General features: G+C 44.3%; 1 long non-coding RNA gene across 4 annotated transcripts in view; it reads right to left on the bottom strand.

The window, feature by feature from the left end:
* LOC139181316 (uncharacterized) overlaps window positions 1–14265 on the bottom strand; it is a 135143-nt gene that overhangs the window by 50440 nt on the left and 70438 nt on the right. The window lies entirely within an intron of this gene.

Genomic DNA, 14265 nt, shown 5'->3' with positions numbered 1-14265 from the left:
CCTTCTCACTCTAGTGCTATCCCACATACAGTTGCTTCAGTCATGTCTGACTCTTTGTGACCCCATGGACTGTACCTGCCAGGCTCCTCTGTCCATGGGATTCTCCAGGCGAGAATACTGGAATGGGTTGTCATTTTCCTCCTCCAGAGGATCTTCCTGACCCAGGGATTGAACCCACATCTCCTATGTCTCCTGCACTGCCAGGCAGGTTCTTTACTACTAACACCACCTGGGAAGCCCTACAACCTCTAATAATTTGTCCAAATTACTAGCCAAGTAAATGATCCTATGGAGTCCAGTGACTTCTGCTCCATGTCAAAAAATCTTGAATGTTATAACTCTCTGTATGTACCTTTCTCTGCAAATTTGGGGATGGCAGTTTGCCTTCTGACCTGGTCCAAGAAAAGTCACTAATTTTCAGTTTGTCTACTTTTGCCTTGTTGTAAGCATGGGAGTGATCACTTCCAATCTCTTTACATGTCAGAGCTGAAACTGAAAGTCACTTCCCTAAGAGAATGAAAACACATGTCTGCAAAAACAGTTGGACACAAATAGTCACAGAGCTTTATTTATGACAACCAAAAACTAAAAAAAAAAAAAAAAAAAAAAACTCCATCAACAAGTGAATGAATTTAAAATGTGATATATCCCTACAAAGAAATACTACTTAGCGGTAAAAAGAATGAACTACTGATCCATGCAACAGTATAGATGAATCTCAAACTGCTGAGTGAAGGAAGACATACGAAATGTTACTACATAATGCACAATTCCTTTTATATAAAAGTCTAGGAGGAGACCTCCCTGGTGGTCCAATGGTTAAGAATCTGCCTGCTGATACAGGGAAATGGGTTCAATCCCTGGTCTGGGATGATCCCACATGCCGCAGGGCGACTAAGCCTGTGCACCATAACCACTGAAGCCCTGCATTCTAGAGCCCACATGCAGCATCTACTGAAGCCTGAGGGTCTAAGAGCCCGTGCTCCGCAACAAGAGAAGCCAGCACAATGAGAAGCCCGTGCACCACAACTAGAGAAAAAGCCCATGCAGCGACAAGATCCAGCACAGTCGAAAATAAATGAATCTTATTTTTAAAAAGTCTAGGAGATGAAAACTAATCTGGAGCAACACAAAGCAGATCAGTGGTTGCCTGAGGCTGGGCAGGGGACATCACTTCTTAGCAGAGAAATGCAAATCAAAACCACAATGAGGTACCATCTCATGCCAGTCAGAATGGCTGCTATCAAAAAAGTCTACAAACAATAAATGCTGGAGAGGGTGTGGAGAAAAGGGAACCCTCTTATACTGTTGGTGGGAATGCAAACTAGTACAGCCACTATGGAGAACAGTGTGGAGATTCCTTAAAACACTGGAAATAGAACTGCCGTATGACCCAGCAAGCCCACTGCTGGGCATACACACGGAGGAAACCAGAATTGAAAGAGACACGTGTACCCCAATGTTCACTGTTTACATTGGGGTACAGTGCCATAATGGCACTGTTTATAATAGCCAGGACATGGAAGCAACCTAGATGTCCATCAGCAGACGAATGGATAAGAAAGCTGTGGTACATATACATGATGGAATGTTACTCAGCTATTAAAAAGAATGCATTTGAATCAGTTCTAATGAGGTGGATGAAACTGGAGCCTATTATACAGAGTGAAATAAGTCAGAAAGAAAAACACCAATACAGTAAATTAATGTATATTATGGAATTTAGAAATATGGTAACAATGACCCTATATGCAAGATAGCAACAGAGACACAGATGTAAAAACAGACTTTTGGACTGTGTGGGAGAAGGCAAGGGTGGGATGATTTGAGAGAAAAGCATTGAAACATGTATATTATCATATGTGAAATATATCGCCAGTCCAGATTCGATGCATGAGACAGGGTGCTCAGGGCTGGTGCACTCGGATGACCCTGAGGGATGGGATGGGGAGGAAGGTGGGAGGGAGGGTCAGGATGGGGAACACATGTACACCCATGGCTTATTCATGTGAATGTATGGCAAAAACCACCACAATATTGTAAAGTAATTAGCTTCCAATTAAAATAAATTTAAAAAAAACAAAGCTTATCTGGTTTTAAAAGGCTGGTTTTTATCACTATTCAATGTCACTATTGATAGTGACATTATTACACTATTGAATAGTGACTAATGAAACATTATGACATCAGGACACAATTAGAGACCCTTGGACAGCAAGGAGATCAAATCAGTCAATCCTAAAGGAAATCAACCCTGAATATTTATTGGTAGGACTGATGCTAAAGCTCCAATACTTTGGCCACCTGATGGGAAGAGCCAGCTCACTGGAAAAGACCCTGATACTGGGAAAGATTGAAGGCAGGAGGAGAAGGGGACAACAGAGGATGAGATGGTTGGATGGCATCACTGACTCAATGGACATGAGTTTGAGCAAACTCCAAGAGATGGTGAAGGACAGGGAAGCCTGGCATGCTGCAGGCAATGGGGTCACAAAGAGTCAGACACAACTGAGCAACTAAACAACAAAGTCAGTATTCAATATCTTATGTACTCACTGTCCTCGTTCTAGTCAGATACCTTCTTTAAGAAGCAAGCCTTGCTCTCACCCTTGTCTTACCTCCAAAATCTGTCTGTTCTATATCTCAGGCCTCCAGGACCTGATCAATGATGGGAGTGGATTCAGGAAACTAATGACTGATATTATATGCCTTCTCTTCCCAGGGAGTATATTTATATTCCAACGAAGACCTTAAGCCAACCAAGAGACTTGCAGTCAAGATTTCAGGCACATGGTACACTAGGAAAGGGATTCATGTACTATGCCCCTTGGGATGCTGCCTCTAACTCTGGCTAAAATACTGGCCCAGAGCTGGCCCTCCACTTCCTCTGACTACTTCCCACCACGCTCCACGCTCTACACAGTCACACAATTGCAACGTTTCAGAAAGAGACCATCTTGCGGAGGTCATCCAGTCCAGTGATGCTCAAAGTGTTGTCCCTGACCAGCCACATTAGCATCACCTGGGAATTTATGGGAATGCAAATTCTCACAGTTCATCTTCTGGATCAGAAACTCTGAGACTTATGGTTATCAAAGGGGAGATGGGGGAGGGATAAATTATGAGTTCAGGATTATCAGGTACACACTTCTACGTATAAAACAGATAAGCAACAAGGTCCTACTGTATAGCACAGGGAACTATATTCAATATTTTATAATAAACTTCAATGGAAAAAAAGAAACTCTGGGGACTTCCCTGGCAGCCCAGTGGCTAAGACTCCCCACTCCCAATTCAGGGGGCCTGGGTTCAATCCCTGGTCAGGGAACTAGATCCCATTTGCTACAACTAAGACCCAGCACAGCCAGATAAATAGATAAAAATATTTTAAAAAAAGAAAGAAAGAAACTCTGAGGGATGGATCCAACAATGTGTGATTTAACAAGCTCTCCAGGTGATTCCAATTCATGTGAAAGTTTGAGAAACACTGCACTAAACCAACATTGCCATTTTACAGATGAGAGCATTGAAACCCAGTTGTCCAAGTTCACCAAGTTGACAGCTGAGAACCAGTGCTCTGACCCTCAATCCAGTGCTCCTTCCAATATACCATGTAGTGCCAGAGACACGCTCATTGACTACCAATGGAAAGGGCAGTAATCTCTTCTTTCTACTATGAAAGACCTTAAAATGTTATTAGGTGTTCCAGGAAACACAGGATGGTTACTGAACATGTGGGATGAATCAAATACAGTCACGTGCATTCCCAAGGCCAGTGAGAGACTCTTCCTGCTTTTAGGATTAATTTTGCCTCCCTTGACATCAGAGATTATAAGTAACAACCACCTCAGACAAATATTTGTGGTGTTTGGCTTTCTCAGACTGCTGCAAGCAGTCAGCCAGAAGCCACACATAAAGCATAGAGCATCCAATCCTTTTTGAAACAGCCAACAGAACCCCTGAAGCCTGGATCCCCAGGGTGCTTCAAGAAGCAGCTAATATATCTGGCAAGAGAAGCCAACCACACCTCCCCGTCTTGGAGAACAGGGTAAGCGAGTAGCCAGATCTTTTTAAAGGCTCCTGATTAGTGGAGCAGCTGAGGACCCACATTAGTGGAGCAGCCGAGGACCCTGAGCCCCTGAGGCGGGGCCAGGCTGGCTGGGTAGCCCACTGACTTCAATCACATTGAAATGAATTAATGTTTATAAAAGGATGAGGCTTCAGAAACCATTAACTTGATGCCCTCAGCATTCCAGTGCCATCACCACTATAGCCACCATCCAGAAAAAGCTAGATGCTGCATATGGGATGGGATCTGAGCAACGGTTATGGTTTTTAGAACAATTACAACTAAAGTATGCCATCTACCTTTAGAACAAGTACAACCAGAGTATGCCATCTACCTATACCATCTACCTTGACATTACTTTGCCAACAAAGGTCCGTCTAGTCAAAGCTATGGTTTCTCCAGTAGTCATGTACGGATGTGAGAGTTGGACCATAAAGAAAGCTGAGCACTGAAGAATTTATGTTTCTGAACTATGGTGCTGGAGAAGACTCTTGAGAGTCCCTTGGACAGCAGAGATCAAACCAGTCAATCCTAAAGGAAATCAACCCTGACTATTCATTGGAAGGACTGATGCTGAAGTGGTAATTCCAATGCTTTGGCCACTTGATGCGAAGAGCTGACTCATTTGAAAAGACTCTGATGCTGGAAAGATTGAAGGCAAGAGGAGAAGGGGATGACAGAGGATGAGATTATTGGACGACATCACCAATTCAGTGGACACGAGTTTGAGCAAGCTATGGGAGTTGGTGATGGACTGGTGTGCTGCAGTCCATTGGGTCACAAAGAGTTGGACACAACCGTCTGACTGAACAATAACATGCCATCTACCATCTGTGAGGCAAGAGAAATTACTCAGGGTCAAATTAGCAGAGAATCCATAAAAACATTCTGCTCACAAATCATCAGCAGAGAAGCAGACTATAGTTCAGAAATTGATAATTTCCAAGGCTCAAAGTGGAAGAGATGAGGAAGGAGGGACTCTTGGTTCTTTCCTCCTCTTATTATATGGATCCTTCCTTTTCTCCAATTTCCTATATATATATGACTACAACTTCTGCTTACACCTGTTCCCCTCCACCCCATCCCAGCCTTTCTTCTCCTTACTCCACCCACTCTTGTTTCTTAGACTCACTCTCCTCCAAGCACAGTCCTCATCCCAGCCCAGACCCAGGTAGGAGCCTGAGACTCAGGTGAAGTCTGCAGACAGATGAGGGGGAAGCAGGGCCAGTGCTGTGGAGGCATGGGCCCACACAGCCACCAAAACGTTGGGCATCTTTCACATCTCTTCCAGAGGAAGGCCCCCTAAATAGCTCAGACAGCTGTGCCCCTGGCCTCTCCATGTCTACCTAGGCCCTGGGGGCAGTGTCTGTCCCCACTAGGCTCCAACCCACCCGATACTAACCTTGGGGCAACACTGGGTCCTGTGCCGATGAACCCCTAGGCAGACAGGTATAGAAAGGTCATTGTCACCACCTCTGCCATGCACCCCAGAACTGCACTCCTGTCATACTTTGCTTAAGTACAGAGCCACATAGCCTCTGTGAGATGAATGCCGCTCCCGTCCTGTTGGGACTCGGCATTTGAAATATCAGATCCCCCCACGCCCCCCACTCCCTCCCCCCCCAACCCCACACACACTCCCTCCTGGATCTGACACCATTTTCTCCTCCTCCTAATCTAGGTTTTATTCCTCCGCTCCCCAGGCTTGCTCCCAGCACCCCCTAGTGGTTCTGTCAGCTCCTGCTGGGGCTGACTCATTAGCCCCTCCCCCACTTCCCGTTTCTTTTGTCCCTCCTCACTTTTTTCCATCCCCTCCCTCTTTGGCATTCATCCCTTCTCTGTAAACTCTTTCCCCTTCCTCCCTTCTATACCTTCTCTTTCCTTTTCTGAATCCCTTCCCCCCTACCATCCTGATGGCACATTTAGTGTCTACATGAAGGAGACAGAACAATCACTCTGTGAGCAGGATCTGGGCACTGAAGTGTCTCCTTGTGACCTTGATCACTTTACACAACCAGTTTTCAAAGCAGATGGATTAATCAAGGTTGATTTGAACCTCCTGCTCCCTGTCAGAGTCTCTGAAGCTGATCTTCCCATTGCAACAGTATTCCATTTTAACAGTCTGTCAGGGATAAAGATGTTAAGAGACAGTCAAGTGCTCTTTGCTTCTCTCCAGCCACCAAAAAGCAGTTTTCACTAATGCTGGTGAGAATTACTTTAAAATTGTGTAAAAGAAAGGCATGACCTCATTTTTTTTTTGTCTGCTGGTGCTCAGCAGGGTTGTGATGGTGCTCTCTCCCACCAGCTCTGGGTGCCTAGACCAACCTGAAACGTGAAAAGCCCAGGGGTTGGGCAAAAAGGAGGACATTCACTCTGGATCGCCATAATCCCTTACCAGTGGTTGAGCCTAAACCCTCACTAACCCAATCTCTCCCAAAGGGATTGGTTCATGCTTCTTGGAATTCAGGCTAACCTCCCATTTCAGATCTTTGGAAGGGGAAAGGCTGCTTCAAACTGATACAAAGTTTAAATTTGTGATTTCTCAACTGATTCTGATTGTCCTGGGATAGGAATGTATCTGTAAATTTGAAAAGGTTCCCGGAGGCATGATCTGATATATCCCAAACACCCAGCTATCCAGCATTGTAACTTGCCTTCTTTTGGGGAGTGGGGGGGATTTCTTTTGAACTGTTTATTTGTTCTCTTTTTCTTTCTTTCTTTCTTTTTTTTTTTTTTTTTGGTCCCACACAGCATGTGGGATGTTCGTTCCCCCACCAGGGATCAAACCCACTCTCTCTGCAGTGAAAGCACAGAATTTGAACTACCAGGCCACCAGGGAAGTTCTGGAACTTGCCTTCTTAACTGAAAGCACAGATATGACTTTAATTACCATCCTCCCCACCTATCATTGCCAGGTAGAAGTCCTCGGGAGGCCTGTCTAGGGAGAAATGATTAAAGCAAAGGTCCTCTAAATGCATACAGATTCACTTTTAAAACCCAAAACATTCCACTTGCACATTGTACTCTTAAGAAAAACTATTAGTCCTGCCTGTGGAAGTGTCAACACAATTATAATGCACTGATTTGCCACTAAATCTTTTATCTGACCTTGTGTTCTTCAACAAGAATGCCTGAAAAAGGCATTCCCCATGCTTCTAATTAAAGAGATCTTACAGACATATTTTGATTTCAGTAAATTAAAATCTCCCTACATTTTCAAACAGCTACTTAAGCCCCAAGAACACCTCCATCAAATCAGATCCCCATTTGCACAAAATCTTCTCCATCTAAAAGTAGTAGTGGGCATGCTATATCTAAAATGGATCTACTGTTAAGAATCTGCCTTCCAATGTGGAGGACACAGGTTCAATCCCCAGTCAGGGAATAAGAGCCCACATGTTTCAGGGCAATGAAGCCCAAGAGCCACAACTACTGAGCCCTAGGGCTCTAGAGCCCACATACTGCAATGAAGATCCCGTGTGCCACAGCAGAGATCCAACACAGCCAAAAACAAATTAATAAATATTAACATGGACCTACTATATAACACAGAAAACTCTGCTTAATATTAAGTAGCAAGCTCAATGGGAAAAGAATTAGAAAAAGAATAGATCCATGTATACGTATAACTGAATCACTTTGTTGTACACCTGAAAGTATCACAACATTGCTAATCAACCATACTCCAATATAAGATAAAAAGTTTTAAAAAAACCTAGCAGTGGCAACCCAACCATGGGTTCTGTTCTTGGCTCTGGTAGGCTAAATTTACCCAAAGGATTGCGTGCAGTGCATGGCCGGGGCTTAAATCACGGCTCCCATTTCCAAACATGGACCTCCCTGCTTGGGATAGGATTCTCCCTAAGGTAACCCCCTGGCTTCTTTGTGCATTAAGTCAGCATGTTCTTTCATCATCTTGTACTCAATCACTCAGATATTTATAGCACGCCTACTTTTTGGCAGTCTATTGGCTGGGTGCTCACGAGAGGACAGCAGTGAACAAGGCAGTCACACTGTGTTCCCTCAAGGAGCTCACAAACCCCAGTGTTTTGCTGGGTCACACTGTCATTCTTGACTCAAACTCCTTTCCTAAGTCCCTAATTTGAACCAGATGTTCCTACCCTGCTTCTTGGACCAAATGTGGGCATTGAATGCAATCCACAGGGTCTTCTGTCTTAATCTGAGACCCAAGGCCTAGCTGGAAAGATCTTGGCAGGGAAGAAAAGAGGTCAGACAGGTCACCATTACCCTTGATCTGGTCCTATCATGTGCCCAATCGTGATCTATCCATACCCAGATTCCTGAAACCCATATCACAGGAATCTGATGGCCAGCAATCTGTGATTGCTGCTTTGTCCCTGTGCTCTCTGACATTACCCAGTCATCAGACTTGCATGGGGCTTTGTACATTCAAATTAGTAGTGTGGTCATATCACTCTGAAACTGATGTCTCAGACCTGTACATGGAATAAATATACAGACATCACTCGAAACCTGTGTCAGTTGGGGTCGCAGCAGGAAGTAGATGACACACTCAAAATGGATATGTTGGAGAGTGAAGGTTAATAAATGGACAATTATAAATGGAGGGCTTCCCTGATAGCTCAGTTGATAAAGAATCAGCCTGTAATGTATAAAGGTGGGGACAGGGTGCCCAGGGATAGTAACAGGAATTAGAGATGCCCTTACCACCAGGGCTTCCCTGGTGGCTCAGATGGTAAAGCATCTTCCTGCAATGTGGGAGACCTGGGTTCGATCCCTGGGTTGGGAAGATCCCCTGGAGAAGGAAATGGCAACCCACTTTAGTACTCTTGCCTGGAAAAGTCCATGGACAGAGGAGCCTGGTAGGCTACAGTCCAAGGGGTCACAAAGAGTCAGACATGACTGAGCAACTTCACTTTCACTTTACCATCTAGGCCTGACTATGGATGGTCAGGCCTTTGATGTCAACCCTATAGGTCAGGCTCCTCTCCCAAGGCAGAAAGCAGGGTGGAGAAGGATGGAGAAGGAGTCTGAAGGGGCAGATGGATGTTATCCAGCACAGAATGTCTCATTCAAATTTTGCAGGAATTGAGACCAGAGCTCCTGCTGCTGCTAAGCCGCTTCAGTTGTGTTCAACTCTGTGCAACCCCATAGACAGCAGCCCACCAGGCTCCTCCATCCCTGGGATTCTCCAGGCAAGAACACTGGAGTGGGGTGCCATTGCCTTCTCCGAAGCAAATGAGCAGGATAAACCAAATGGCAAGAAGAGCTTTTACTCTTTTCAAAAAAAGTAAATATTTTCAGACATTTTTAAATGAGGGAAGAATTCATGTGCATAGAACAATACGTGATTTTTTTAATTTTTTTCTTATCTATTTATTAAAATAGGGTCTCACTTTGTCCCTCTGGTAACATTAGCTCCTGTTACCAACTATGACTGAAAGGAATGAAACAGTATGTATTGATAAAAGCCTGGGTTTCAGATTTACAGCTAATTCAGGTTTCTTTCCTTGCACCACTGCCCACCATGCCAACACCAACCCCCTCTGCAAAAAATAAAAATTAGGTGTACCAAATTAAGGAGCTTTACCACTTACAATGAGGGCTTCCCACGTGGCTCAGTGGTAAAGAGTCCACCTGCCAATGCAGAAGACGCAGGAGATGTGGGTTTGATCCTTGGGTCAGGAACCCACTCCAATATTCTTGCCTGGAGAATCTCATGTGCAAAGGAGCCTGGCGGGCTACAGTCCATGGGGTCATAAAGAGTTTCACTGGACTAAAGGGACTGCACACACCACTTATAGAAACATTTTAATGCTGTTATCAATGAACTAAATGTTGCTTTTCCACAATCCACTAGAAGAGCCTAGTAACAAGAAAACGAGCTGATGTTGGGGCTTTTTAAAATAATAATAATAAATAGGCTTCATTCCCAAGCCTTCTGCTGCACAGCCCAGGCTCCTGATCTTTCCCCGTTCCTGCATCCCTGGCCCTAAGTACGTCCCAGATGACCAGCGCAGTAGCACTGAGACCCTGTCTGAGTCCAGGAATCACGTACAGCAGAGTCCATGAGAGAGAAACATGGATAGGCTGACCCTCAGTATCACAAAGATGTGCTCAGCCATTAACCAACTGTGCCACCTTGGGTGAGTTATTCAATTTCTCCGAGCCTCAGTTTCCTCAAGTTTAAAATGGAATAATGTAAAGTCTATATCATCAGTTGTTACAGGGATTAAATAAGACAATGTCTGTAAAACACCTAGCACAGTGCCTGGCACACGATAAGTGCACAATAAAACCCATTATTTTTAGACTTAGAAACAAGAACTAATGCACAGAAAAAAAAAAGGAGAAAAGAAGCAGGGGTGAGGAGTGGGTTATGTTTCAATCAACTAGAATGTTACCTTGCCCAGTTTCCCTTCCCTAAGGGGTCCCATTAAGTCCACATTTATGGTATTGATTTTTCCCAGTGCAGGGAACATTTTACACACTAAGCATCTCTACTGCCCATTGCTGTTTCACAAGTGGTGCTATATATATATAATAAAATCTCCACTAATATCAATGCAGAAGTCTTTCTCTGTCAAAAGCAGGAGGTAAAGCAGAATAAAAGACCTAGGTCACTGTAGGGGGAAAAATGTGTCAAGGAATAGGTTGGGAGGGGGATGTGAGATGGAATAAGAGATAAAAGAGGACAAAAAGTTGCCATGATGTGTTTGTTTGGCTCTTCATTCGGAAAAACTGCATCTACAAATGTTAGGCACACTTTCACGTCTGATTTATTTCACCCTTTAACGTTGCGGCACAAAGTCCAGGGTCACAAACTCCCCCAATGACCACCATTCCCACAAAGGGAGACAACAAAAGGAGAAAAGGACACCCAGACAAATCTGAATACTCCCCCAGATACCCCCAGACAGCCTCCCTCTTCCCATCCTCACCCTTCACCCCACAATAACCAGCATGCCCTTCATAAGTTAGATCATTTCATCCTCTGCTCAAAACCATCTAATGTCTTTTGATCTCAAAGTTAAAATATAGTCCTAAAAGGGCCTACAAGGCCCTGAGCAGCTTGCCCACCTGTTACCACTGCCACCATGAACTCTTTATCTACCACTCTTCTCATCTCTTCCCTCCGGTTACACCAGGCTCCTTGTTTTTCCTAAAACACCAAGCACACTCCTGACTTGAGCTCTTTGCACTGGCTATTCCCTCTGCCAAGAAGGCTCTTCTCCAGCAATATGCATGGCTCACCTCAGGAACGTCTTTCAGGTCTTCCTTATTTGTCCCTTTTTCTGTGAAGTTTTACTTGACCACTGTTGTAGACTAAATGTTTGCATGCCCCCAAAATTCATAGGTTGAAATCCTAATGTCCCAATGTGATGATATTGAGGTGGGGCCTTTGGAAAGTAATTAGGTCCTGAGGGTGGAGCCCTAATGAATGAGATTAGTGCCCTTATAAGAGAGAGGAAGAATCAGAGCTCATCTTTTAATGCCAGTCATGGCTGATTTTATCAGTTCAAGGGTAGAGTCAACCTTCACAATGTAAAAGTGATGCGGCAGCTACTGCAAATGAGGTAGCTGTCCAAGAATGCTTCAAGAAATTATTGATGAAGGCATGTTTTTAATGTGCCTGAGCAGGTTTTTAATGTGAATGAGACAGGACTGTACTGGAAGAGGATGCCAAACTGAAGTTACATCAGTAAAGAGTCACTCATCAACCTATGGACCAGGGAGTTACAGTGACTTTTAAGAAAATATTATTTACATCAACCTTTATATCAAGCAGTAAAGGCAAGTGATGAATCTAGAATAACCTTGTAGCTCTACTATACTGTATGCCAGCTGTTCTACTGTACTACCTGACTCTACTTTAGAATCACTTGGGTGAGCTGATTTTAAAACCGGCTGATAACAGTTAAATCGGAATCTCTGTGAGTAGGGCCCAGGAATCTGTTTTAAAACTAACCAAGTGATCCTAATGGTTTGCCACCATGAACCCCTACTTCCAAAAGCTAAATAACTCTCCATATTTTATGAGTAACAGCAACCTCTGGGAACCACTTGCACTCCTCTGAGCTCAATCAAAAAAGAATCGGGATGAAATCACGTTCAAATGACCATCATAAGGGGAAAAAACCCAAAAGAGGCAGCCAGTGGAGTATGTGGAAGGCAGAGCTATAGGGACTGATTGGGGTGCTATGGTTAAGAGGTGAGACAGAGGCCGTGCCTTTGAGGACCTGTGCCTCCATGGGGCTCAAGTTGGGTCTGGGAGCCAGCTTTCAGTTTCAGAAATTAACAAACTATATTTTGTCAGCTGTCTCCAGGGAATATTCTTGAGGAATTAATCCCATTCACCAAACTCACAAGAGATCGATCACATAGGTTGTATCATTATGTAGTCATAAGACTAACTCATAGTCCATAGCCCTGACAGAGGCAGACCACACAAAGATGCAAGGCTGATGCATAAGTTCTAACTGAGGGGGAGGGCTGTGGGGAGGCATGGTAAGATAGTCTGAAAGCAGGCACTGCTGTGTAGGCACTTCTCAGAAAAGTGTGCTGTGTGAGACATCTGTAGCAGCTATACACAGAGCCTCTGCTTTGCCCAGGTTAACATTGTTTATTATTTATTTATTTAGGGTTGTCATTGCTGCACTCAGGCTTCCTCTAGTTGCAGACAACTAGGGCTACTATCTAGTTCTGGTGTATGGGCTTCTCATTGCGGTGGCCTCCCCTGTGGCCAAGCATGGACTCTTGGGCCCGTGGGTTTCAATAGCTGTGGTTCATGGGTTCCAGAGTGCCCAGTACTTGTAGCACACACCTTAGTTGCTCCAAGGCATATGGGATCTTCCTGGACCAGGGATTGAACCAGTGTGTCCCATACACTGCAAGATGGATTCTTAACCACAGGGCCATCAAGAAAGCCCTTTAACACTGTTTTTAACAAGTACTTAGAGGGGTCAAACACCTGCCTGTGAGAGGACAGGGGGTGCATCAAACAAAGAAAAATAAGTTTGCATTTCCCACTGAAAAGGGGAAGCAGAAAAAATGCATGGGGGGGGCATCACTTCAGTTCAGTTCAGTCGCTCAGTCGTGTCCGACTCTGCGACCCCATGAACCACAGCACACCAGGCCTCCCTGTCCATCACGAACTCCCAGAGTCCACCCAAACCCATGTCCATCGAGTCAGCGATACCATCCAACCATCTCATCCTCTGTCATCCCCTTCTCCCCCTGCCCTCAATCCTTCCCAGGATCAGGGTCTTTTCAAATGAATCAACTCTTCGCATGAGGTGGCCAAAGTACTGGAGTTTCAGCTTTAGCATCATTCCTTCCAAAGAAATCCCAGGGCTGATCTCCTTTAGGATGGACTGGTTGAATCTCCTTGAAGTCCAGGAGACTCTCAAGAGTTTTCTCCAACACGACATTTCAAAAGCATCAATACTTTGGCACTCAGCTTTCTTTATAGTCCAACTCTCACATCCATACATGACCACTGGAAAAACCATAGCCTTGACTAGATGGACCTTTGTTGGCAAAGTAATGTCTCTGCTTTTGAATATGCTGTCTATGTTGGTCATAACTTTCCTTCCAAGAAGTAAGCATCTTTTAATTTCATGGCTGCAATCACCATCTGCAGTGATGTTGGAGCCCAAAAAAATAGTCAACCGCTGTTTCCACTGTTTCCCCATCTATTTGCCATGAGGTGATGGGACCGGATGCCATGATCTTAGTTTTCTGAATGTTGAGCTTTAAGCCAACTTTTTCACTCTCCTCTTTCACTTTCATCAAGATGCTCTTTAGTTCTTTTTCACTTTCTGCCATAAGGGTGGTGTCATCTGCATATCTGAGGTTACTGACATTTCTTCCGGCAATCTTGATTCCAGCTTGTGCTTCATCCAGCCCAGCGTTTCTCATGATGTGCTCTGCATATAAGTTAAATAAGCAGGGTGACAATATACAGCCTTGACGTACTCCTTTTCTCGCTTCTTGTTATTAAACAAGAAGTTTAATAACAACTACCAGGGTGAATGAGACATAATATGTCATTTAATTCTCCCAATAGTGCTGTGAAGGAGGTATTATTCTTATTTCATGCTATAAGGAAGAAACTAAGACTCAGAAAGTGAAATAGCTTACCCAAGATCACAGAGCTGTTGTGTAGTGGAGCCCTATAGAACCCATGTCTTAATGCTGGGTACCTGAGACTC

Source organism: Bos indicus, chromosome X (assembly GCF_029378745.1).
Source record: "Bos indicus isolate NIAB-ARS_2022 breed Sahiwal x Tharparkar chromosome X, NIAB-ARS_B.indTharparkar_mat_pri_1.0, whole genome shotgun sequence".
Taxonomy (NCBI): domain Eukaryota; kingdom Metazoa; phylum Chordata; class Mammalia; order Artiodactyla; family Bovidae; genus Bos; species Bos indicus.
Note: the sequence above shows the minus strand (reverse complement) of the source record. Positions and strands in the feature narration are given on the sequence as shown.